Source organism: Aedes aegypti, chromosome 2 (genome assembly GCF_002204515.2).
Source record: "Aedes aegypti strain LVP_AGWG chromosome 2, AaegL5.0 Primary Assembly, whole genome shotgun sequence".
NCBI classification, from domain to species: Eukaryota; Metazoa; Arthropoda; class Insecta; order Diptera; family Culicidae; genus Aedes; species Aedes aegypti.
This window is the reverse complement of record NC_035108.1, coordinates 4,148,290-4,173,576: the sequence shown is the minus strand read 5'-3', so window position 1 is coordinate 4,173,576 and position 25,287 is coordinate 4,148,290. Positions and strand designations below refer to the sequence as shown.

At 36.8% G+C, this 25,287-nt stretch overlaps 1 protein-coding gene across 1 annotated transcript in view; it reads right to left on the bottom strand.

The window, feature by feature from the left end:
* Positions 1 to 25,287, bottom strand: part of LOC5571453 (death-associated inhibitor of apoptosis 1) — a 124,335-nt gene that overhangs the window by 97,410 nt on the left and 1,638 nt on the right. The gene's annotated exons all lie outside the window — the stretch shown is intronic.

Sequence of the window (25,287 nt, the reverse complement as noted above, 5' to 3'; positions counted from 1 at the left end):
AGATCTGGTCCTTTGTCGTCAACGAAGCCGGAGTGATAACTTCCCACGAACTCGTTTACTACGGGTGACAGACGACGGAAGATGATCTGGGATAATACTTTGTAGGCCGCATTCGCTCAAAAGTTTTCACAATCTAACTTGTCGCCTTTCTAGTAGATGAGGCATATTACGCCTTCCTTCCACTCCTCTAGTAGCTGTTTTGTTTTTCAGATTGTGCCTATCAGCCGGTGCAGTGGCCAGCTTCTCCGAGCTGGTGAATGGCATCCTTAACCTCCATCAAAGTGAGGGCTGGTTGGTTTTCATCGTCCGCAGTACTGACGAAGGCATTTCCTACGTTATCCCGACTTTCATTGACTGTGCCTTCAGCGCCATTCAGGTGTTCGCACCTGCACATCTCGGCTCGCGGAACGAAGCCGTTGCGAGATGCATTGAGCTTCTGATAGAACTTACGTGTTTCTTGAGACCGGCAAAGCTGTTCCATCTCCTCCTCCAGGCGGGGTTTTTTCTTTCGAAAGAGAGGGTTCTGCTGTCCCCAATTTCGTCTATAACGTTCCACGTTCTGCCGGGTCCATAACTGCAACATAACCGCCCGCGCTGCATTCTTCTCCTCTAGAATCTGCCTACATTCCTCGTCGAACCAATCGTTCCCTCGACTCCGTCCCACGTACCCGACGTTGTTCTCAGCTGCATCGTTGATGGCTGCTTTCACTGTTTTCCAGCAGTCCTCAAGAGAGGCTTCATCCAGCTCACCCTCTTTCGGTAATGCAGCCTCGAGGTGCTGCGCATATGCAGTTGCGACATCCGGGCGGCCGTCGGTATCGTACGTTGTTAACGACGGAGAGTTTTGGGCACAGTTTAACCATCACCAGATAGAGGTCAGAGTCGATGTTACCGCCACGATAGGTTCTGACGTCGATAATGTCGGAGAAGTGTCGTCCATCAATCAGAACGTGGTCGATTTGTGATTCAATCTACTGTGATGATCTCCAGATGAATCGGTATGGAAGGCTATGCTGGAAGGTGCTACGAATGGCCATACTCCTGGAGGCGGCGAAATCAATTAGTCGTAAGCCGTTGTCTTTTGTCAGCCGGTGCGTACTGAACTTTCCATTAGTCGGTCTAAACTTCTCCTTCTGGCCAACCTGAGCGTTAAGATCTCCTGTTACGATTTTGGCGTCGTCGCTTGGGCAGCTGTCGTACTCGCGTACGAGCTGTGCATAAAAAGCGTCTTTATCATCATCAGTGCTTCCGGGGTGTGGGCTGTGCACGTTGATTATGCTTAAGTTGAAGAACCGGCCTTGCACATTCTCTCATTGATCAGCCACCACCCGATCACGCGCCTCTGCATATCATAAATCATTATTATAATATCACTATAAAAGCTGTTCCTAGCTGTGTGTGTTGCCGCAGCTCTGGTAGATGGTATGGTTACCTCTACACGTTCGCACCATTGATCCCTTTTAACACATTTCTGCAACGCTACGATGCCGAATCCGTGGTCCTTCAGCACGTCGGCGAGTATGCGTGTGCTCCCGATGAAGTTGTGAGATTTACAGTTCCACGTGCCGAGCTTCCAATCGCTAGTCCCTTTACGTCACTGTGGTCTTCGACGATTGTCCCGGTTCGTATTCTCTAGTTGATTATTCGTTGCTTGATTTTTTACGGCTGGTTGCAGGGCCTGACACCAATCCCTTAGATTTCCGGAGGACCATTCCCCCTAAATGTCCGGAGGACACCATAGTGCACAGATTAGCTTAGAGTCCTTCTCTGGCAGCCGCTCCTAACATGGAATACAGACGCTCTATATTTGCAGAATCCCTGACAGCATACGACAAAACATCCCACCCGGGTTTAGTTACCCGATCTCCCTTAAGGCTGCTCGAACTCCGGTCAGTACCGCGAGAAGCTAAGGATAGAAGTTGCTGGGCCTAAGGACCGCACAGAGGGATATATTTTATTCCTTTAGGTGCGCGAGGTACCAATGGTACGCCATGCCTAGCATTTACCAACGCTTTATACCTAGTTTTAGAATAAAACGTGTGAATAAGATGGATTTCTTCAAATCAAGTAATACGACGCTGAAGATGGCCTTACAGCTGAGGTTGTTATACGCATATCTGTCAAAAGATACAAACTCTTGTGGAATTAAATGGCATAGTACTGAATTCGGTTTTCATTTACTTCGCATTAACAGACCAAATTCTCACTATAAAACAATACAGATTTCAAAGCTAATGGTACACATCTACTAACTTATTTATAATATTACAATAAAATTTTTTGAAACTTTTTTTTATTGGTAACACGATAGAAATAGAATTGAACGAACAAAATATCAACATCATTTTGCAGGAACATTTTAAATTATGATCCATGAAGTAATATCCTAAAGAACAAAGTCACATAAAAGTACGTTTTACGAATGACAGACGTTTGACAAAAACCAAAATGTGAATATAAATTGTGCAACATCTGATGGCAGAACGACACCGTCATTTGTTGATCCATATGCATACAATTCACAATTCCAACATATGTAACATCAAAACGCAAAACACCATCACAAGAGGAAGTTTGCGGTGTAGCGGTTCGCTGAACCGTAGAACCTCTCTTTGAGTGACTTTTTTTGTCGTTTCATCCGTCTGCGTCTCGCTTGCGCGGCTTTCAGTGCTCTTTTTGACTATACATTTATGTACATTATTTTGCATTCTGTGGGTCTCCGGTCATGACGGAATGGGGCCATTAGGATGGCCCAGTATCATCTAGGTGCAAAACATCTTAAGTTCCCCAGAAGCAAAAATTGAACGAAATTCATCTAAATGCAGTGTAAGAGAGTTAAACGAGCTTGAAATTTGTATAAGAAAAACAATAAACATGTATCTCTTTCACGTATTCAAACCTTCTAAGCAGAATCTCAATAAAGAGAATCAAAAAATTAGATTTTAGTATTGTACCTTTCAATTCTGCCCTAATTGCTTGTCTTATGACAGATACACGTATTTTGACTACTAGTTGAAGTTTTCTTAAGCAGTGGATACGAGTAACTGACATAGAAAGACTACAACTACTACTTCTTTCTGGCGTTGCGTCACAACTGGGACAGAGCTTGCATCTCAACTATAAGCAGTTCTACAGTTAATAATTTCCTTCAAAACAGAATTCAGATTGATGGATCAGCGACGTACCAAAAAAAATTATCTGAAGATCGTTTTCAATATTTTCATAGATGATATTTTGGGGAAATCAAGGCTGGTAGTGACCACGACAGTCCCCGAAAATAACATTTGTTTGATTTGTGATTTTTCACGAAATGTCTAAGCAATTCTTTCAAGGAATTCGTTTTAGATACCTTAATGAAATCAATCTGGATTTTTTTCTGAGGATCAAAAATCCCTAAAAAGATTGTCATTTTTTAAGAAATTTCCAAATTCTCCAGAAATGTATCCATCGAAAATGACATTCTGCAAAATTTTTGTTTAGAGCATTTCAAGAAATCAAAATTTCTTCAGGGAGTCCTCCATTATTTGTTATTTCCCCAAGGACTTTATTTTTTTCTAATCATTCATCAAGCAATGTATCCAGGCAAATGTAGGGGGAGATCCCCCAGTACCGGACACCTAAGCCGCTAAAATCATTATTTAAGAACTATTGGTTTTTTGCGGTCTTGGTGCCTATTTATGATAAATAATATCATTATTGTAGCGTACATTTTTTTTTTGCGCCTGTCAATTTTTTTCCATTTTTCAGGTGGATTTCATTTCCAAGCTATTGGTTTCGAAGGTGGACATTTAACGATCTGAATCATCGAGGATTTGCAAAAGACGAGCTGTACTGACTAGACATCAAGTTTGGTGCTTGTGGAAAAAAGCTGTTTGGCTTAGACGGCCTGCCTGGTGGTGTGAATTCGAATTTGAAGGCAGAAACTCGAACAAGTTGATATCGTTAAGGATTTGATGCAATAGAAACGAACTAAAAAAAATCAAGCTTCAACTAATCAAGTTAATTTTTGTGCTGGTGAAAATACTTGATTGGCATCGACGATCTCAAGTCGTTGTATCAGATTGAAGTTCCCTAAATATAATTTTATTTATTTTATTATTCTAATTATTACTACTGGTATACATTATCAATATTATTATTATATTTGTTTATTTTTTATAATTACCCCGTCAATTTTCCATTATGGAGACTGACGGGGGTGGGACATCCGGTGAAAATAGTGAATTATCTTCTACCCAACGTTTTCGTATTAAAACTTATCCCTCCAGTTTTTTAGGTCCTTTTGTTGTTTATTTTCGCAAAAAGGAAAAACCTATAAATGTTCTTTTAATATCTTCGGAAATTTATAAATTGTATAAATCCGTCAAGGAAATTAAAAAAAATTCTCTTGACAAATTGAGGGTTATTTTCGGATCTCGTGATGACGTAAATTCATTACTAGAATCTAAACTATTTTGTAATTCATATCGAGTTTACGCACCTTGCGACTCGTGTGAAATTAACGGGATCATTTATGATGAAGATTTGGATTGTAATGATATTGTTAATTTTGGTTCTGGTAAATTTAAAAACAAAGCTATTCCACCTGTGAAAATTTTAGATTACATGCGATTATCGAAATTAACATTTTCTGATAAAAATCCATCATACATGCACAGGCATTGCAGAATTCGCTCTCATTTGTGTATAAAGCACGATCAAAGCAAGCAAAGAAAAACATCCCATCTGTTGCGGTCCACGATCGTCATTGTATCGCAAGGTGTAACAAGTCTGATAAATGGAAGCAGCGAGCGAGAGCCCCAAAGAGAGAGCGATGATAAAATCTATTTTTCTTGCTTGTTTACCGTTGGGGATAGGTGTTTTTCTTTACTGGCACGATAAACAATCCACGAACTTCCAATAGCAATAGTGTCCCCCAGGCTTGGAGCATGTTAAGAGGGGTTTTATCATGCACCACTGTCCCCCCAATCTGATCAAAGTTGTAGCAGTATACAATAAACAGTCTCTCATAATGTGCAGCATATTATGATAGTTACAGAGAGCGATACGTGAGAGATTCTCTCAATTTTCTCAGGATTCAATCCCTGTACATGCATTCCAATTGCATAAAAATTACATTTGAAGGGTCTGTTCTACCAGATTATCTAGATATAGACAATGTTATTTTTCAAGTTAGACTTTATTATCCAAAGATTATGCATAGCGATCGTTGCCTTCAATTCGGTCATACATCGCAATTTTGTTCGAACAAACTAAAATGTTCTAAATATGGCGAAGGTCATTTATCTGTTGATTGTAACAAATCTTCAGATATTTGTATTTATTGTGGTAAAAAACATAATTTTTTAAAAGAATGTTTCGTTTATATTGCACACCAAACTCAATCAAATCATAAAAATAAAAATATAAGCAAATTATCATACTCTGAAGTAACTAAAACAATTTCTGATTTACCCTCAACGAATATTTTTGCTCCTCTTTCACAGAATGTTGATAATGAGGTATCAAATGATGATCATGAACATTTTGTATATAAACCTCCCAATAAAAGAAAAAGAATTATAAAATCAATTATAAAAAATGATGATTTTACAAATCCTCAACCATCAACATCATTTGATACCAATTTTCCTCCTCTTAGCTCTTCTACTTCTCGAGTTATTCCTGGTTTTCAGAAAAATATGACTTATTCTGAAGAAAACACTAATGAAAAGAATATCAATTCTAATTCTACTTTTCAAAAAACTGAAAAATCAGGTGAAGATAATTCTATTTTACATATTTTGGGAGAATTGATTGAGTTTCTAGGTTTGAATGAGTTTTGGAAAAAAATAATTAAGATAATTTTACCTTTTTTGGCCTCCATTTTAGAAAAATTGAATTCAATCGGACCCCTCATTTGCTCTTTGTTTTCTTCGTAATGGCTTCATCCAAAAATTATAACTTAAACATTTTGCAGTGGAACTGTCGAAGCATAATTCCCTAAATTGATAGATTAAAAGCGTTAGTTGTTAATTGTGATGTAGATATATTTTGTTTAAATGAAACGTGGTTAGAGGAAACTAAATCGTTTCGAATTCCATCTTTCAACATTATCCGGAAAGATCGTAACACTGCATATGGTGGTGTGCTTATTGGGATTCGAGAAAATATTGAGTTCAAATATTTGGATTTTACAATAGATTCAGAAATTGAATATGTGGCTATTTCTATTGAACATAATGGTTTGGAATTTTCAATCATTTGCATATATATTCCTCCCCAAACTAAATTTTCATTATTGGAGTTTAAAACAATTTTAAATAAAATTCCATCCCCTTTTTATATACTAGGCGATTTAAATGCTCATAACTTGGCTTGGGGTAGCCATAAAACTGATGGTAGGGGTTCACTTATTATGGATGTAATTGATGACTTAAATTTAAATATTCTTAATGATGGTTCTTTCACCAGGATTGTTGTACCTCGTGGTCGCCATTCTTGTATTGATTTATCTATTTGTTCCAATTGTTTATCCATGAATTCTTCTTGGGAAACTATTGAAGATGCAAATGGAAGTGATCATCTTCCTATATTGATTAGTATTTATAATCCTAATTTTAATCAAAATATTCAAGAACCTTGTGTTCCTGATTTGACAAAAAATGTAGATTGGATTAAATTTTCTGATTTAGTTTCCCTTGCATTACTCAATTTTGATAATTCACTTTCCACAATTGAAAGTTATGATAATTTTTCAAAATTATTAGTTGAATGTTTAAAAAAAATCACAAACCAAAAATATAATGCAATCTTCATCTAAGAAAAAACACTCTTCATTTTGGTGGGATAAGGATTGCACCATTGCTTTGAAAAGTAAATCTAATGCTTTTAAATTATTCAGGCGTTCAGGATCTAGGGAGCATTATATTTTGTATTGTAAAACAGAAGCTCAGTTTACCAGAGTTACAAAATTTAAGAAAAGGAACTATTGGAGAAATTTTATTGAAAATCTTGATTCTGATACATCTTTATCAAAATTGTGGACTGTTGCTCGTAACATGAGAAATTATAATGTTTCTAATATACCAGTTTTGGAATACTCGGAAGATTGGATTGATCAATTTGCTTCTAAAATATGTCCTGATTTTACACCATTAGATATAAAATATAAAAATTCTTCATCATATAATTATTTCCCTAATCTTTGTACTGAATTTTCTATTGAAGAAATGGATCTGGCATTATCAATTACGAAAAACACTGCACCTGGTATTGATAATATAAAATTTATAGTGTTGAAAAATTTACCAATTGATGGGAAGTTACATTTACTTTCAATATAATATAATAATTTTTTATTTCAAAATAGTTTACCAATGGAATGGCGTTTTGTAAAAGTTGTAAGTATTTTAAAACCTGGTAAAAATCCTTCTCTAGTTGAAATTAGAAGACCAATTAGTTTATTATCCTGTCTTCGTAAATTAATGGAAAGGATGATTTTAAATCGGCTTGAATTATGGGCTGAAAAAAACAACATTTTTTCTTCGTCTCAATTTGGTTTTAGAAAAGGTCGAGGTACACGTGATTGTGTAGCTCTTTTAACTTCACATATTGAGTTATCATTTAACAAGAAACAAGATGTAGTTTCCACATTTCTTGATGTTTCTGGTGCATATGATTCTGTTCTGATAGATTTGCTTTATAATAAAATGATCGATTGTAAACTTCCCTTAATTATTGCAAATTTTTTGTGCAATTTATTTTCTTTTAAAATTATACATTTTTTTCATAACGGTGCAACGAAAATGATCCGTTATAGTTATTTTGGTCTTCCACAGGGATCTTGTTTAAGTCCATTTTTATATAATCTATTCACTAGAGATATTGTTTCTATTATACCTAATGGATGTTATTTCGTTCAATTTGCTGATGATAAGGTTATTTCCATCAGTGGTAAGAATAGAGAAGTTATTCGTCATTTTATGCAAAGTTGTTTAGACAACATTGATACATGGGCGCATAATAATGGTTTTACTTTTTCAGTGCAAAAAACTAAATTTATTATTTTTTCTCGAAAGCACTCTCCAATTGGTATTGACTTGTATTTAAATAATCACCATATTGATCAAGTTTTTGAATATAAATATTTAGGAATATGGTTTGATCCTAAATTAACATGGAATAATCATATTCAATATATTCAAACCGTTTGTTCCAAGAGAATTAATTTTCTTCGAACGATCACTGGTACTTGGTGGGGAGCTCATCCCAGTGATTTAATTACACTTTATAAAACAACTATTCGTTCTGTAATGGAGTATGGTTGTTTTTCTTTTGGTAGTGCTGTTCAATCACATTTTTCTAAATTGGAAAAAAATCAATTTCGTTGTTTAAGAATTTGTTTGAAATTAATGAATTCGACCCATACTAAATCTGTTGAAGTTTTAGCTGGTATTACTCCTCTCCGAATTCGTTTTGATGAATTAAATTGTAAATTTGTATTTCAATGTTTTTCAAATAATCATCCAATAATAAATATATTGAAATCTTTGTATGAAATTGATCCTTCCAGTAAAATATTGAGCTCATTTATTTATTGTTCTGCTCATAATGTCATGTTAGATACATCTCCTGGTTTTCATGAATACAGCATGAATGTTCACTCTTTTCGACCTCATACCATTTTACCATTTTACTATCTTTTTATTTTGTTATAAAGTTGTTCAAAATGAACAAAAAAATAAAACAAATTATGTTATATTTCTGTTTTGTTATGTTCTATGGATAACGGAGGCTAACAAAATTATATCATAATATGATATGCATATCATATTCTGATAAAATTTTATTATATTTTTGTTACAAGCCTCTAGTCGGGCTTACATGAAGAATTGAAAAATATTCATCCAAATGCTCGTGCTTCTTTTGCTAATTTATTATTTCAGCATATTTATTGGAGTTGAACCCAAACAAATTTATTTTACAGATGGATCTTTGATAAATAATGTAGCAGGTTTTGGAGTATTTAACTTTTATATAGCACATTTTTTCAAATTAGAAACTCCTTGTTCCATTTACATAGCTGAGTTAACAGCTCTTCATTTTGCTTGTTGCTTGCTCAAAAATTGTGCCCCAAACATTCATATGGTGTGCTTTGATAGTTTTAGTAGTCTTCATGCTTTGAATACTATGAATTTTAATTTTAAAACAAGTAATATTATCTTATCTATTAAAGATATATTAAATGAATTGTTTTTGTTTGGGTTCCAGCACATTGTAATATTTACGGTAATGAACAAGCTGATTCTTTAGCAAAATTAGGTGTTTCTCGTGGTGTAATTTATAATCGTGTAATTTATCCATCCGAATACTTTTCTAAATTGAAACAACATTCTATGGACAATTGGCAAAATACTTGGAATGCAAGTGATAAAGGGCGTTATTGTTATTCTATTTGTCCAAAGGTAAAGTGTTTGCCTTGGTTTGATCAATTATCACTTGGACGTAATTTTATTTGTTTCTATTCTAGACTTATGTCTAATCATTATATATGCAACAGTCATTTATATCGCATAAATATCAAAGACTCAAATCTTTGTGAATGCGGTGAGTCATATGAAGATATAGATCATATTGTCTTTAATTGCACTCGTTTTAATTTGCCAAGAGAGGCTATTTTTGAAAAAAATACAAAATTGGGTCACAATATACCAAATTCTATCCGAGATATTCTGGCGTGTAAAAATTTGAATATTTTAAAAATTTTATATGGGTATTTTAATGAGATTTCTTATTTTAGTTGATACGTTTTTTTTATATATTTTCAGATAGTGGACCTTCCGTATAATTTGTTTTTCTTCGGAGATTTTAGCTGTTTCAGTTCCAGTCACTTGGATACAAAAGGTCCCTCATGATGATTACGACGGCTCCGATATGGATCAATTCCGGATGAGCCTTTAGTTCTTAAGTTTTCTTTTTGTAATGATTTTAGAAAAGATAAAGAGGTTTTGTGCCTTTTTGAGAAAGATTCCAAAGTGAAATCACTCAAAGGGGTTTTTCCCTCTTTCAAAATTGAAGTTAAAAATAAATAAATAAATAAATAAATAAATAAAATTATTGTAGCGTACAAAAATAAATTTAAGCATAGCATAGCATAGCATAGACTGACTGTACATGTCAATGGTTGCTACTCCGTGATTGATCGGAACTGGTAAGAATTGCACTACGATCCAAATGAATAAGGGATGGGAGTTTCCACTTACTCTCGAAGTGCAATTTTAGCAGATCTAATATTATTGATCAATAACGGCGCCGGCCAAGTCCTTACAGTCAGTTGGGATGGGGAAGGAATGTTAGGGTGTAATGATTGTTGCTTCTAGAGACCGAGAATACCTCTGCATCTCCACAATCACCACGGGAAGGGTGTTTATTAGTGAGGGAGGAAAAGATCTGGGAGTCACCTCTGGTTGGTGATGCGATCCATGGACAAGGGGGAAATATACGACTTATATTTAAAGCTAGTTTTGTATTTTTGTCTCGAGAAGTTTTTGGTAGAAGATTAAAAAAAAAAATACGTCAACATCTATAATGTCGAACAATTCAAAAGACGTTTTTATTAATGGCGAAAACTGAAAATTACATGTATATATTTTAAATTATATGAACAGGAATAATGCCGACACTTGTAGTGACGAACCATACAAAGTTTGTTTGAAAATTACATATGAGTATTACTGTGCTTTTTGTCTTGATATGGTAGAAGTTTTAAAAAATACGTCAACATTCACAATGTCGAACAATTCAAAGGTTATTTTTTAATAATGTCAAAAAGAGAAAAATATATGTATATTGAAATTGTATAAAAAGTACAATGCCGACACTTATAGTGACGAACCATACAAAGTTTGTTTTAATATTACATAAAAGTTACGCTTTCAAGAAAAAAAAAGTGTTATCATAAGCATGAAACGAACTCACCAGTTGGTAATCCATCCTCGACTGAACACAAAACTGATACTGACAGCAAAACTTCTTGACGTCCCGAAAACAAACCGTCTTGCTTGGGCTTTCCCAAATACCTACCCAGCAAGACGCTCCGAAACAGGAAAAAAAAAGTTCTCCGGCGACGAGAAAACGCGCGAAACCGTCAGCAAAACCAATTCGACGACGCAAAACCGAACTGTCCTACTTGGGCTTCACGAAGCACTACCCAGCAAGACGCTCCGAAACAGGAAAAAAAAAGTTCTCCGGCGACGAGAAAACGCGCGAAACCGTCAGCAAAACCAATTCGACGACGCAAAACCGAACTGTCCTGCTTGGGCTTCACGAAGCACTACCCAGCAAGACGCTCCGAAACAGGAAAAAAAAAGAGTTCTCCGGCGACGAGAAAACGCGCGAAACCGTCAGCAAAACCGAACTGTCCTGGTTGGGCTTCACGAAGCACTCTTATTCTAAAACTCATGCCATGATTTTCACAAAAACAATACACATCTCGCGTTCAGTATCATAAGGGCGTAACTGCCTGTAGCGTACAAAAATAAATTTAAAAATATAAACATGAATTTTGACATTTTTTTTTGATGATGTATTTTAGTACCAAATTGACCTTTCATAAAAGGTGGCTCCCAATACCGGACACGATCTGGAATTGCCTCGAATTCTAAAAATTTGTGTATCATTGAATGTTTTTACTCCAGAAATAGTATTTCATAGCCAATTTAATGCATTTGCAACATTTACAAGAAGAATTTGAGCTTTTCTTAGTTTGCAAGTTGGTCATCAAAAAACCTCTTTCATATATGATGAAAAACAACATATTTTACATGTTGTTCAGAATTTCCATTCTTCTTATTTTTATTGCATCTTTGATACCATGATCGATAGAATCCATGGAAATTGAGTGTATTTTGAAACACTGGTGCGAAAATAACAAAGACATCATATAACAAATCAAGCTGTCCGCAACTGAGGGACAGGAGGTGCTAGACCAAAATTGTAGTTTGACCATATTTAGTTTAGATATGGTACAAAATACATTCATAATTTCAAATTATGATTATATTTGATCATGCTTACCATATTAAAAATAATTGCTAATTAGGCTTAAATTTATGGAAATACGTAAAATTTTTTACAATTTTCGAACATCTTTACTTTTTTTAAAAAGGCATGCATATTACAAGGATGTGTTATTCTACGCAAACATTACTCTCCATAATAGCTTCGTTTGCTTCTAATACACCATCTTGATTGGATCATGATTTCTATATTTTTCGGATTTGTCCGGTATTGGGTGCTGTCCGGCACTGGGGGATCTCCCCCTAAGATTTTTTTTTTTCAGATTTTTTGGAGAAAATTTTGAAAAAATCCTCGAGTAACTTTTAAAGAAAATCTTAGAATAAACTCCGATGAAACTTGTGTGAATTCTATGCATGCTTCAATAAATTTCTGCAATGATCTCTGAAAAACTCTTGGATTCATGATGAAAATTTTTCTAGGATTTGTTTAATGAATTGCTAAGATAACTAAAAAAACATTCGAATCTCTGAAGAATGTCCTACAAGACTGTTTGATGTTTTCCTAGAAAAAATCCGGACAGAATATCTGAAGAAATTTATGTGTGATTGATCGGAACAATAACTGTAATAATTGTTTTAGTAGGGTCGGTGTTTCCTTAGTAGACAGTCCCTATAGTCGCACTAGTGGCTTTTCACGGCTGTTTTGCTATAAAGCGTTTCAAAATATTTTTGACATGAAGGTCAGAAGCTATTTATATAAGTACCATTGATACATAGCTTGATTTTGTTCAAAAAATGATCGAAATAATTATTTTAGCTTAATTTTTGAGCTCTCTTGCGGCTATAGTAAACCTATTGTTCCTATAGTAGCACTACTGAGAAAAACTATTTTTTATTATACGAAATAATTGATGAATTAAGAACTTGTTTTACATCAAACGAAGGCTGTTGATCCACACTTTATAGGAAAAATATAAAAGTTTTGTATAAATATGGTTTTGATTTGAATTTTGCCAACGCCGTGATGCTACTGCTACTATAGGAACAGAAATTAGGAATAGTGCACATGTGTTCCTATAGTGGCACAAGCCATAATAAATACAAGCATATTGATTTTCGTAGTTTTCATATTTTTCCCACAAAACCAAGATAAAAAGCTTTCAGATGATGAAAAAATAATGACGCGAGCGTTTTTTTTTTCGATTTCATACGAATATTTGTTCTTAGCTATGCGGCTATTGGTACATCGACCCTATTAACTAGTGAGGAACCTTGAATGAAGTTGTGAAAAATCCATGGAGATTCAGAAATGAAATTAGATTTTTTTTATGTTTGAACCGCAGAAACATAATATTTTTTTCTTTAAAAAGTTTATAATAGATTTCATCGAAAAATGCCTGAAGGATTTCTGGAGCAGTTACTGAGAGTAACCGTAAATGATTTTTTTTTAATTAATCTTCTATTGCCACGATTAATGCGTTATTTTTTTAATGCTTTTGAAAATGCCTAGAATAAAAGAAATAATTCGCGTAGAAATTATTGTAGATTTGTAGGGCTTGGAAAAATGTTGAAAAGATTTTTTTTTTAACTCTGGAATAAACCTTTGTGGAAGAACTTCTGAAGGATCTGTGGGAAATTTCCTAGAAGTAACTCATAAACTCATAAAAACATCTGGAGGAAATCCTGGATTAATTGGATTTTTCCAGGGTAATCTCTTTGAGAATTACTGGATTTTCTGGATTAAATTTTGAAGAAATTTCTTCAGGCATCCTTTGAGAAATCGCTAGTAGCTAGTAGCATTCCAGAAAGAGTACCTGGAAGTATTCCAGAAGGAATCTTTGGAGATATCACTAGAATTCCGATAGCACTCCTCGGGATCTGAGAAAAATATCATTTGGAACTTGTGAAATAGCCGCGCAATAGTCTCTGAGGGCTGCTCTGCGGCCTCTAGAATTTTGAATATAAATTCATAGCAGGCATATTAAGCAAAGAAGGCCATTTTGATTAATATAGAGCCTTTAAAGACCCTACATCAAAAATAGCCATTTTAAAGACTAGATGACAAAATAGTTAAATGACTGCACATTGAAAGTAGCGTTTTAGCGGCGTAGTCGAAAAAAATGTTGATTGAAAAGTTTTGGAGTCGCAAAAAGGACATATTCTACCATGCCCTTTTCCAGGTAGTAGACACCCTGTTACAGTATCAGGTATCAGATGGTCCAAATGAACAAGTTTGGAAAGGTTGTTCTAAGTTTATTAGATTTTTAGGGGTTTCATTCTTTTCATACAAAAATGGGCCACCTTAGGGGCCATCCATGAGCAAGATGCTACCCAATTGGCTCGTAGTGCCAGAATTAGCGCGGTGCAGACGCATTGCCAGACAGTCAAATTTGTCGCAGATGAAAATTAAATTATGCACACAACAAGTCGATAGTTTGGTGTTGCACATTATTAAAAGCAATGATTATTTTTAGGATGCAGACAGTCTGGGATTGCCGACGCTGGAGACAATCTCCCGGGTGTTTTACGTCTCCCAGCGCGGGATAACTATAGGCACTCCGCCGTGGCAGCAGACAGACAGTGACAGGAAGTCTAATAATAATATGAAAGGAATTACCAACTCGGAGGATTTCTGTTGGTTTTTCAACCCGTTTCTCCCTCTTCTTGTTGCACTCGGCCCGATGATGACGACGACGATTAGTTAGTGTTTACTGTTTATACATTGCATACCATGGCTTATGGGTCTCATCGCCTCTTAGGAGCCCTTGAGGGCGAACAAACCTTTTAGATCTGAACGAGGGCTTCATGGCGGAGTAGAGAGTTGCGATAGATGTTAACTCAATACTCAATTAGTGCTCCCCGCGGTATGTGGTGACATTTCCGAAAGTCAAACTGGTTTAAACATGTTCGTTTCACACAACAGTTGACCACGCTTGCCTCATTCGTAGGGGAGTGTTAGGGAAGATGTCTATATGGGACAAAGTGGACACCTTTGATTTTGCCAGCAATTTTCTCTATAATAAGATTTTCAATATGATAAATTATGTATAGGATTACACAGCAGCAAGGAAAGAATAAATTTATTTTTTATAGTATGAAACCTTGATCACTAGAAACATGAATATATACGCGTTTCAATTTAAGACATAGGGTTAACTTCTCGCTTAATGTATGATCTCGCCCTATAAGCCATTGGTCACCAAGTGTATAGCTTGTTGTTACTGATCATACGAATGAATTTACACGTTAGTTAACAATTCTACGATGAAAAGTAGATGCTTCTCTCCCAGTGGTAATAGTTTTTATCTTGGCCCATTCATGTGCTTAAAAACAACAGGCTACACACTCGGTTACCAATAGCTCTTAGGGCGAGATCATAAATTATGCGTGAAATATACATTTGTCTGAAAAACCACAAGCACTTGACAACAAGGTAAATGACCAATGGTCATGACCATGAAGATAATCTTAGATAATCTTAGTATCTTTACATCAAAACCTACTTTCCAAAAACGTAATAGACGTATATTTGTTTTAAACTAGTGTAAACTAATGGTCCCGGCAAACTTCGTCTTGCCATCAAGTAGGCTATTGAAAAACGCTCTTGATCGTCCCATATAAAATGACAGTTTCGTTCGCGCTTGTTTTTTCAACTTTCCCGGAGAATATCCTGGGATTTTCATACACACAAACACGTCGGAACCCTTAACGAATAAAACTGAGAAAGAATCATTCAGATCCGTTGACCCGTTCGTAAGCCATTTCGTGACATACAAATACCATTCCATTTTTATTTATAGACTAGTAGTCCCGGCAAACTTCGTCTTGCCATCAAGTAGGCTGTTGAAAAACGCTTTTGATCGTCCCATATAAAATGACAGTTTCGTTCGCGCTCGTTTTTTCAACTTTCCCGGTGAATATCTTGGGATTTTTATACACACGAACACGCCGGAACCCCTGACGAACAAAACTGAGAAAGAATCTTTCAAATCCGTTGACCCGTTCGTAAGCCATTTCGTGACATACAAACACCATTCCATTTTTATTTATATAGATAAGATAAGATAGACCTGAGAGAGACTCGCGAAGAGGAAAAATATCAACGTCATATGCAGCCCAGATTCCCCTCTCACGAAACGTCAAATGCAGCCCACCGTTTTTATGGCTGAAAAAGTGAGAAGTATTGTGTTCAAAGTAAACTGTTATTAAAAATCTCAGTCTGCGGAGCAGTTTTTTCCAAAGTTGCTGATAAATCTAAGCAGAAGATTATTTATTTCTAATGTCTGCTACATTTGCTGGCATGAAATTTCACTGAAACGGCTATTTATGATTCGATGTGATGCAAACTCAATCATTTTTTGCTGAGAGGTTCATATGAGGATTTGAACAGCATGCGCATAATTGGTATAAACACAAAGTAAAATAAGAAAAAACCTCAGCAATCACAGAAAAAGAAGACCGTCTTCGCGAGTCTCGTCTCAGAGATAGACTAGACTTGTAAATAGTGGGCTCAGCTTCGTTTAGCTAAATCTAGCCTTCCACATACGCCAATGCTTAGGATGGCCATTTCGCCCCACAATCCCTTATCTTGTGGGCAGCGGGCACGTTTTCGATCATCACGGCTAACCACACTCTTGACTGACTAGCGTTTTTTTTTTCGCTGAAAGTGCCAATGTGATCATCACTTGAATTGCTCGAGAAGCATTTCGAACAAGATGGACGCTACTCATTTATCATCAACGTTTTAGCGAACGAAGAAGAAAGTGTCGAGGTTTCTTATATCTGATGTTTTGCTCCGGATATTCAATCACTTGTTAATATAAACATCAGCTCAGCCTCGCAAATTGATCGAAACAAAACATTTCAGCTTATGCGATCCGCAATTCGAGAACAGAACACAAAGACTATTAAAGTCCCAAGTTAAAGCAAAATAAAAAGTTCGTTCTACTGTGCGCATGCGACTGTTATTTAGTTCTCAAACGATGACGATGGAACGAATGGACGGATGCATTCCAATGCAACTCCCCCGCGTGAGCAAATGCACGCATCAACGATCAATTCAGCAGAGCCGTAATCGGTGAAGGCGGCGGCGGCGGCAGCTTCGTTGTCGCCATTCGTCCGTGGGTTGCTAAACGGTGTTTGTGGGAGGAGGAAGCAATCAGAGGTCTTTTGCGCACCAAGTCTTGAACCACACGCTTGGAGATACCCTCAAATGATGTTTGAGTCATACTTGGGATACTGCACCGGTTCGTCCCGCAAATACTGAAAATGATGTCGCTAGGTCGCCTAAGAGAAATTAACACCCACTTTTGTCCAAAAGCAAGTCTTGCCCTATAGTTTTATCGGGAGGGTTCAGGACTAATTTTGTTGTCATTCGTCAATGAGGAACCTAAATATTCGTATGACAACACTCTTATCATTCGCGAAGTAGACAAATCGACTGAATCTGTCGGTAATCGGTTCGGCAAACGTATGGATTACTGCAATTTCGGAAATTTAAATTTTTGAGCGCAGCTGCCAAAACTACCGATTATTCGGTAGTCTGTCAATGAAGAAATGTAGCCCTGCATTACCTGTAACACTAACAAACTAGGCAATACTACACTATCACATAATCATTCTCATAATTTTTATTGTATCATGAAATAGCGCACAACATTTAGTAGTACCAACAGTGCACCGAATTCCGCTAATTTAAGGGAAGTTATGTGTTCAAATGTTTATTATGAAATATCTATTGTGTCGATCAATACTATTGTTATGTCACAATGTAGCTCCAAGTTAGCGGCAAAAGAAACATAATTTGAAAAAACTTTCAGAAAAAATAATAATTGCGTGTATTAAGATAGAAAAAAAGAAAGTTTATTCCTATAAACAGTCAGCGGAGGAACTCCGATTGCATTGTTCGTCAGCAGTTTCAGGCAAAATATTTGGGTTGAGGCGCATAAATACAGATATTTGAACAGTTTTGTAAATTAAGCCACACAAGAGGATCCATAATTAGCATTTCTAGGTGGGTCGATAGCGGAATTTGGGGCAAGTGTGCCACCTTAAGAAAATTGTTCTCTTACTTTACCTAAAGCTTATAAACTCCACCAAGCTTGCCTCATGATTTTAGTTTCACAGCTTTTCATAACCACTGTACCATTTACAAAGAAAATATCTTCAGAAAGTATTAGTTTTTCGAATATCATCCAAAATAACCTATTTTTCGATAATATGGGGCAAGTGTGCCACCGAATGAACATCGCATGTAATTCTACTTGCAATTAAATTTTCTGTATTTCCTATTTATATTACTTACAAAGCAGACGCTAATCGATAGTTTAAAAATAATTTTAAGTTTACCGTAATAAGGGAATGCTTTATAACACGGTTCAAAACAAGCGTAACTCTCTATTACTCTATTCGAATAATTAAAATAGTTAGTTTTGTCTCCATTCAATACAATATATGTATTACCCTTATAATACGGCGAATAGGGATGGTACACAAATTATGTCACGCTATATTTGAACTTTTTAACTATAAGGGAATATATTGTTAAGCTCAAACAGACAATATATAATGTAGTTTTTATGAAAATCAGGGGTGGCACACTTGCCCCTATGGCACACTTGCCCCAAAGTCCGCTGATAGGCATTCGGACAACAGTTTTTCAAATGTCAAATGTTTTTCAAATCCAATGATTTTGTATGTTTCATAGGCGTACTATGAAGTATAGACATTAAACATGTTGTTAGACTCTACAAAATGTAAGGGAACTTACGTATTCTCGATAGTCTAAGCCGATGCCACGCTTCTTTTGTAATTTTCTCGGATATCAGCAGACAAATTACCTGTTTGTTTGGTTGCCGATAATAGTCGCATGGTGCCGAAGCCGTAAGTCTCCCTATATTCGTCTGAGATATCATTGCGGAAAAGCGTTGAGAATGAATTTCAGCTACTAAGGGATCCATTACTAGCATTGAAACCCTATTTGCCAAGTTGGTGTCTTTTATTTCGTTTGTAAGAGCTCTGTTCATCATCGTGAACTGAACGGAACTTTCAAGTGCCTATGTATGCTTCTTCTTGAAAGTTTTTTTTAGCACTGCGTTCTCGTGTAAAAAGAAAAATTATGCACTATCCATTTCCATGGGTCATTTGGATTTGTGACAATGTTTTAAAATATTAACTAAGTTTATCAATGAGCAATTCTCGCTGAAACCAGGCCGCCATCGGCACCCATCGTTGGAATTCCAATTTTATGTCTCTGATCGCTAGCTTTCGATAAAACTTAAGGGTGGTCCTTTTTGTTTTCTCAAATTGGTGGACCCCTCGTACGCCAGCTAGCTAAACAGTTTGCAAAAAAGCCCATTTTTTGATAAATCTTGGGTATTTCTTCACGTGATATGTCTCATATTTCCCTTGGAACACATACCAAACTTAATGGCATCGTATAGAGAAAGGATATAGCTTTCATTTGAAGTTAAAAAAAATCCGGCGGCCATTTTGAATTTGGCCGCCATCTTGAATTTTGTTAGAAAAATCGTTTTTTCACCATAAGCGCACCGCTCGTTTTGAATTCTGAGATCACCATCAGAAAGCTGAGGAAAAATTGCGTAAGATAGGCTACAGAAACTAGGTGTGCAATGGTATTTACCCTATGAAATGAACGATTTTCTAAAACATGTTCCACGATTTTGACGTATATGGCGAGTGCAATCAATGCAAACATCATTTTTTGTACAACAAAGATACAAGTTTTCAATAGTTGGTGTATTTTTCGAGTCAGATGAAGAATAGGAGTATTATTTAGAGTGATAAAATCTGGCGGCCATCTTGGATTTTGACGCCATCTTGATTTTGACTAGTAGAATGAATTTTTCACCTTGATAGCACTCAGCATGTCGTATACTCGTATACTCTTCTTCTTATTATTCTTCATTTTCCTGACGTTACGTCCCTAGTGGAACCGAGCCTGATACTCAGCTTTATTAGTTACAAATACAGGTTATTAAATAGGAGTTTTCTTTTATAATACGATTTTTAATAACAGAATATTTCTTCGACATATCTTTGAATTCAGTTATTATGAATAAATAAATTTAATGAATAAAAACCGTCCAAAAACATTGATTGAAATAAACAAATTTTTTTTTACCATATGCTTTTTTTGTCATCGAATTAAGTTTATAAATTGTGCGTTGGGACATTAGTAAGTTTTGTGGTAATATCTGTAGTTTTAACGTAAAACATTTCCAAAAGTGCATTAATTTAGAATGGAAATCTTAAATTTTTAAGCAAAAAAAATCCTTGATTTTCTGAATCATAAAGTATTGTTTTTACTAACACCCAACATGCATGTGAAAAATAGCGAAATTGAAAGGTGAGAAGCAGGCTTTGTTCTAATGTGGACGTAATGCCGAAACTCAGGTGAATCATTTTGAGTTTGGAAAATCTGGTGGCCATCTTGGATTTCGACGCGATCTTAGTTTTTAGCAGTAGAATGATTTTTTACCATCTCAGCGCTCTACATGTTTAATTAATTAAAGATCTCCGTTAAAAAACAAACAGATTCTTTATTTCTTATCTTATTTTAGCTGTTCAACAGATTGTTCATTTCTATCAATGGTTTTAGACCAAATAAATGAAAGAATTAATGCTATTTTTCAACTCGCAGATATGCAGAACAATCATTCAGGTGGCAAATAAGCGTTAAAAAATTCTACTTGTTAATTAATTTTTGAAGCTTAGGGGCTGGCTCTATTCCAATAGGGACGTAACGTCAGGAAAAAGAAGAACAAGAAGAATAGTAAGTGTAACGGTGGCATTAAAATTCCACATGTTGAGTGTTATCAAGGTGAAAACTCATTCAACTACTTAAAACCAAAATGGCGTCAAAATCCAAGATGGCCGCCAGATTTTTTCACTCAAAATAATACTCCTATTCTTCATCTGACTCGAAAAATACACCAACTATTGAAAACTTGTATCTTTGTTGGGTTAAATACCATTGCACACCTATTTTCTGTAGCCTATCTTACGCAATTTTTCCTCAGCTTTCTGATGGTGATCTCAGAATTCAAAACGAGCGGTGCGCTAATGGTGAAAAAACGATTTTTCTAACAAAATTCAAGATGGCGGCCAAATTCAAAATGGCCGCAGGATTTTTTTTAACTTCAAATGAAAGCTAAATCCTTTCTCTATACGATGCCATTAAGTTTGGTATGTGTTCCAAGGGAAATATGAGACATATCACGTGAAGGAATACCCAAGATTTATCAAAAAATGGGCTTTTTTGCAAACTGTTTAGCTAGCTGGCGTACGAGGGGTCCACCAATTTGAGAAAACAAAAAGGACCACCCTTAAGTTTTATCGAAAGCTAGCGATCAGAGACAAAAAATTGAAATTCTAACGATGGGTGCCGATGGCGGCCTGGTTTCAGCGAGAATTGCTCCAATGTTTTTACAAGTAATCGTACATGCAAAAAAACCAAATTGTTTAAATAACAAACTAATTGAATCGTTTCAATGCTTGTTACAAAACTCATCTGCTAAATATTTGATGAGGTGAATTCTCATCCAAATTAATAGAAATAATCCGTAAAACTTTTGGATCCCCGGATCTATGTTTCTTTTTTCGAATAGAAACATAGATTATCAAGCCCCCGGTTAATCGCGTTTGACCTGTACAACATTTAAATGTGATAATTTAGATAAATGATGAATTATTGCATTTCATTCGAAAACGTTCGAAAGTTCGAAAATAATCATAATTGTTACGGAATTTCAAATTTAAAGTTGTTTCCAGATTACTTTCCCCATTTTTTTTTTCGTCTTATATATTTTTTAATAATTTTAAAAATTGTGCATGGCTGGTAGCGACTAAGTGACTTGAAAATAAGAAATTTATAAACCTCTTTCCTGAAAAAGAGAGACTGAACAGGAACCAAAAAGTGATCAAAAAGTAATCAAAATTCAAAACGAAACCTAATAGGAACCACGCGTTCAGACCAGACTTTTCGCTGAGAATATTTCTAAAAGTTTTCTTTTACGTCAATAAATTTCTTTAGGTTAGATCGATGGATAGATATCTTTATTTGAGAGATTTTTATTTTTAGTGACTACCGGGTACCCCCGTTGGTTTGACTACATTTAATCTGAACACTTTTTAATTTGTACCCCGCTAATTTGCACATCGTTCAGATTAAAAATGGTTCAAACGTCATTTCGCTCATGGAACGGAGTGAAGTGAAATGGAATGCTGTGGAACGGGACGCAGAATCAAAACAAAATAGTGAAAGAGGTAACCAGAAACACGGTTCTAGGGTGACTAGATGTTCAAATTAAAAATGAATTCCGATGGTTTGAATGAGATACCGTTCAAATCAGCGGGGGTGCACGGTATTTCCTATGAAATCTCTCCAAGAATTTTCCTAAGGAATTCCTCCAAAAATTTTGTTTTGGATATCTCAAAGAATTTTACCTAAAGCTCTAGAATTAACCTTCGGGTTTTCATGGAAGAAATTCTGTTAGATTCTTTGGAAGATCTCTTAGAGTAACTACTGGATAATTCAACTGAAAAGTGAATGAAAAGATATCTGGAGGAAGTCCTAGGATAGTCACCACTGCAGACGGAATCACAAATCGACCACGTTTTGAACGATGGACGGCACTTCTCCGATATTACCGATGTCAGAACCTATCGTGGTGCTAACATTGACTCTGATCACTATCTAGTGGTGAAACTGCGTTAAAAACTATCCGTCATCAACAATGTACGGTATCGACGCCCGCCTCGGTGTAACCTAGCGCGACTGGCCCAACCGAACGTCGCTGCCACATACGTGCAACATCTCGAGGTAGCGTTGCCGGAAGAGGGCGAGCTTGACGAAGCCTCTCTTGAGGACTGCTGGAGCATCGTCGGGTACATGGAAAGGAGGACATGTAACGATTGGTTCGACGAAGAATGCAGGCAGGTTTTGGAGGAGAAGGATGCAGCGCGGGCTACAATGCTGCAGCAAGGAACGCGACAAAACGGGGAGCGATATAAAAGAAAACGAAAGCAGCAAACCCGCCTATTCCGAGACAAAAAGCGCCGCCTGGAAGAAGCGGAATGTGAAGAAATGGAACAGCTGCATCGTTCACAAGAAACGCGAAAGTTCTACGAGAAGCTTAACGAATAACGAAAAGGCTTCGTGCCGCGAGCCGAAATGTGTAGGGATAAGGACGGAAGCATCTTGACGGACGGACTTGAGGTGATTGAAAGATGGAAGCAGCACTACGATGAACACCTGAATGGCACGGAGAACACAGGCGCCGAGGGTCACGACAGCGGAGGAAATGACTACGTCAGCACGGCGGATGAAGGAAACCAACCTGCCCTCACATTGAGGGAAGTTAAGGATGCCATCAACCAGCTCAAGGATAACAAGGCCGCTGGTAAGGATGGTATTGGAGCTGAACTCATCAAAATGGGCCCGGAGAGGTTGGCCGCCTGTCTGCACCGGCTGATTATCAGAATCTGGGAAACGGAACAGCTGCCGGAGGAGTAGAAGCAAGGGGTCATATGCCCCATCGACAAGAAGGGTGACATACTGGAATGTGAAAACTATCGTGCGATCACTATCCTGAATGCCGCCTACAAAGTGCTATCCCAGATTATCTTCCATCGTCTATCACCGATTTCAAAGCGGCTTATGATAGCATCGACCGCGAAGAGCTATTGAAAATCATGGACGAGTACAGCTTTCCCGGGAAGCTCACAAGACTAATAAGAGAAACAATGGACGGTGTGTCGCGCCTACTATGGGCTCCAGAAGAAGCTGCGGTCGACAAAGATTCACCCCCGCACCAAATGTGCCATGTACAAAACGCTTATAAGGCCGGTGGTCCTCTATGGACTTGAAGCATGGACCATGCTGGAAGAGGACCTGCAAGCACTTGGAGTGTTCGAACGAAGGGTGCTTAGGACGATCTTTGGCGGAGTACAGGAAAACGGTGTGTGGCGGCGGAGAATGAACCACTAGCTCGCTAGGCTCTACGGCGAACCCAGTATTCAGAAGGTTGCGAAAGCCGGAAGGGTGCGCTGGGCAGAGCATGTTGCAAGACTACCGGACAACAATCCTGCAAAGATGATGTTCGCGTCCAATCCGGTTGGTATAAGAAGGCGGGAAGCACAGCGAGCGAGGTGGCTTGATCAGGTGCAACACGATCTGGAGAACGTGGGCCAAAATCGAAGTTGGAGAGACACAGCCATGGATCGAGTAAGTAAATTGGTATAACATCGTTAACGAAGATTTATCAAATTAATTGATGTAACACCAACTAAACAAAATAATAACCGAAGCTTGAAAATACCGCATTTACCCAAATTTGGCTTATGGACCAATGCACGAGTTCACTAATTTGACGTTTGGGCGGTTCCGAATTCACTCGTTGCCATGGACTTATAGGCCTTTTCATGTGACAGATCCGTCTATGCATTTGTTTACATCGGTGGAGGACCGGTGCTAACACGGGCCTGTCATTTTCATAGAAGAACTGTCAAAGTGCTTCCCGATCAGCTGATTTGAGACGTCATGTGAATAGGCCTATTTACGTGTTTATTCACGGCACCGCTTAAACGTCAGATAGTGAACCCGTGCTTCGGTCCATTGGGCCGAACTATAGTATACCCCGTATACCCCCATTAGGTAGGTACAGCTCTCTATTTTTGACAACATTGCTGGGGAAGAGAGAGAATACCGAGAGATTCTAGGTTGAGAGAAAAATAATTTTGGGTAGTCAACTAAAAATTTAGGTAAACGGTTTTTTTTTCGTGTAGATATGTTAATTCTTGACTGTTTGATAGATATTATAAACAAACATGAGCCTATGCATGCTACAAAACTTTTGACTTTTACTGTGCGCGCTGTTTTCAAATAGGCCAGGAGAAGTGGATGAACTTTTCAATAATTTTCCTGTCAATTTTCATAGGCCAGAGGAAGTGGTTCACCCAGAGTGAATTTATAGCAGAGAAAAAGTAGGTTTTGTATGAAAATTGACAGGAAAATGAATGAAAAGTTCATCCACTTCCCCTGGCCTATACAAAATCTACTTTTTCTCTGCTATAAATTCACTCTGGGTGAACCACTTCCTCTGGCCTATTGCTCATAAGAGAAAGCGAGACAGCACCAACACATGGCGCACAGTAAAGTCAAAAGAACAAAAGAATTTATAGCACGTATAGAGGCTCATAGGCCTTTTCATGTGCCAGGTCCGTCTATGCATTTGTTTACATCGGTGGAGGACCGGTGCATACACGA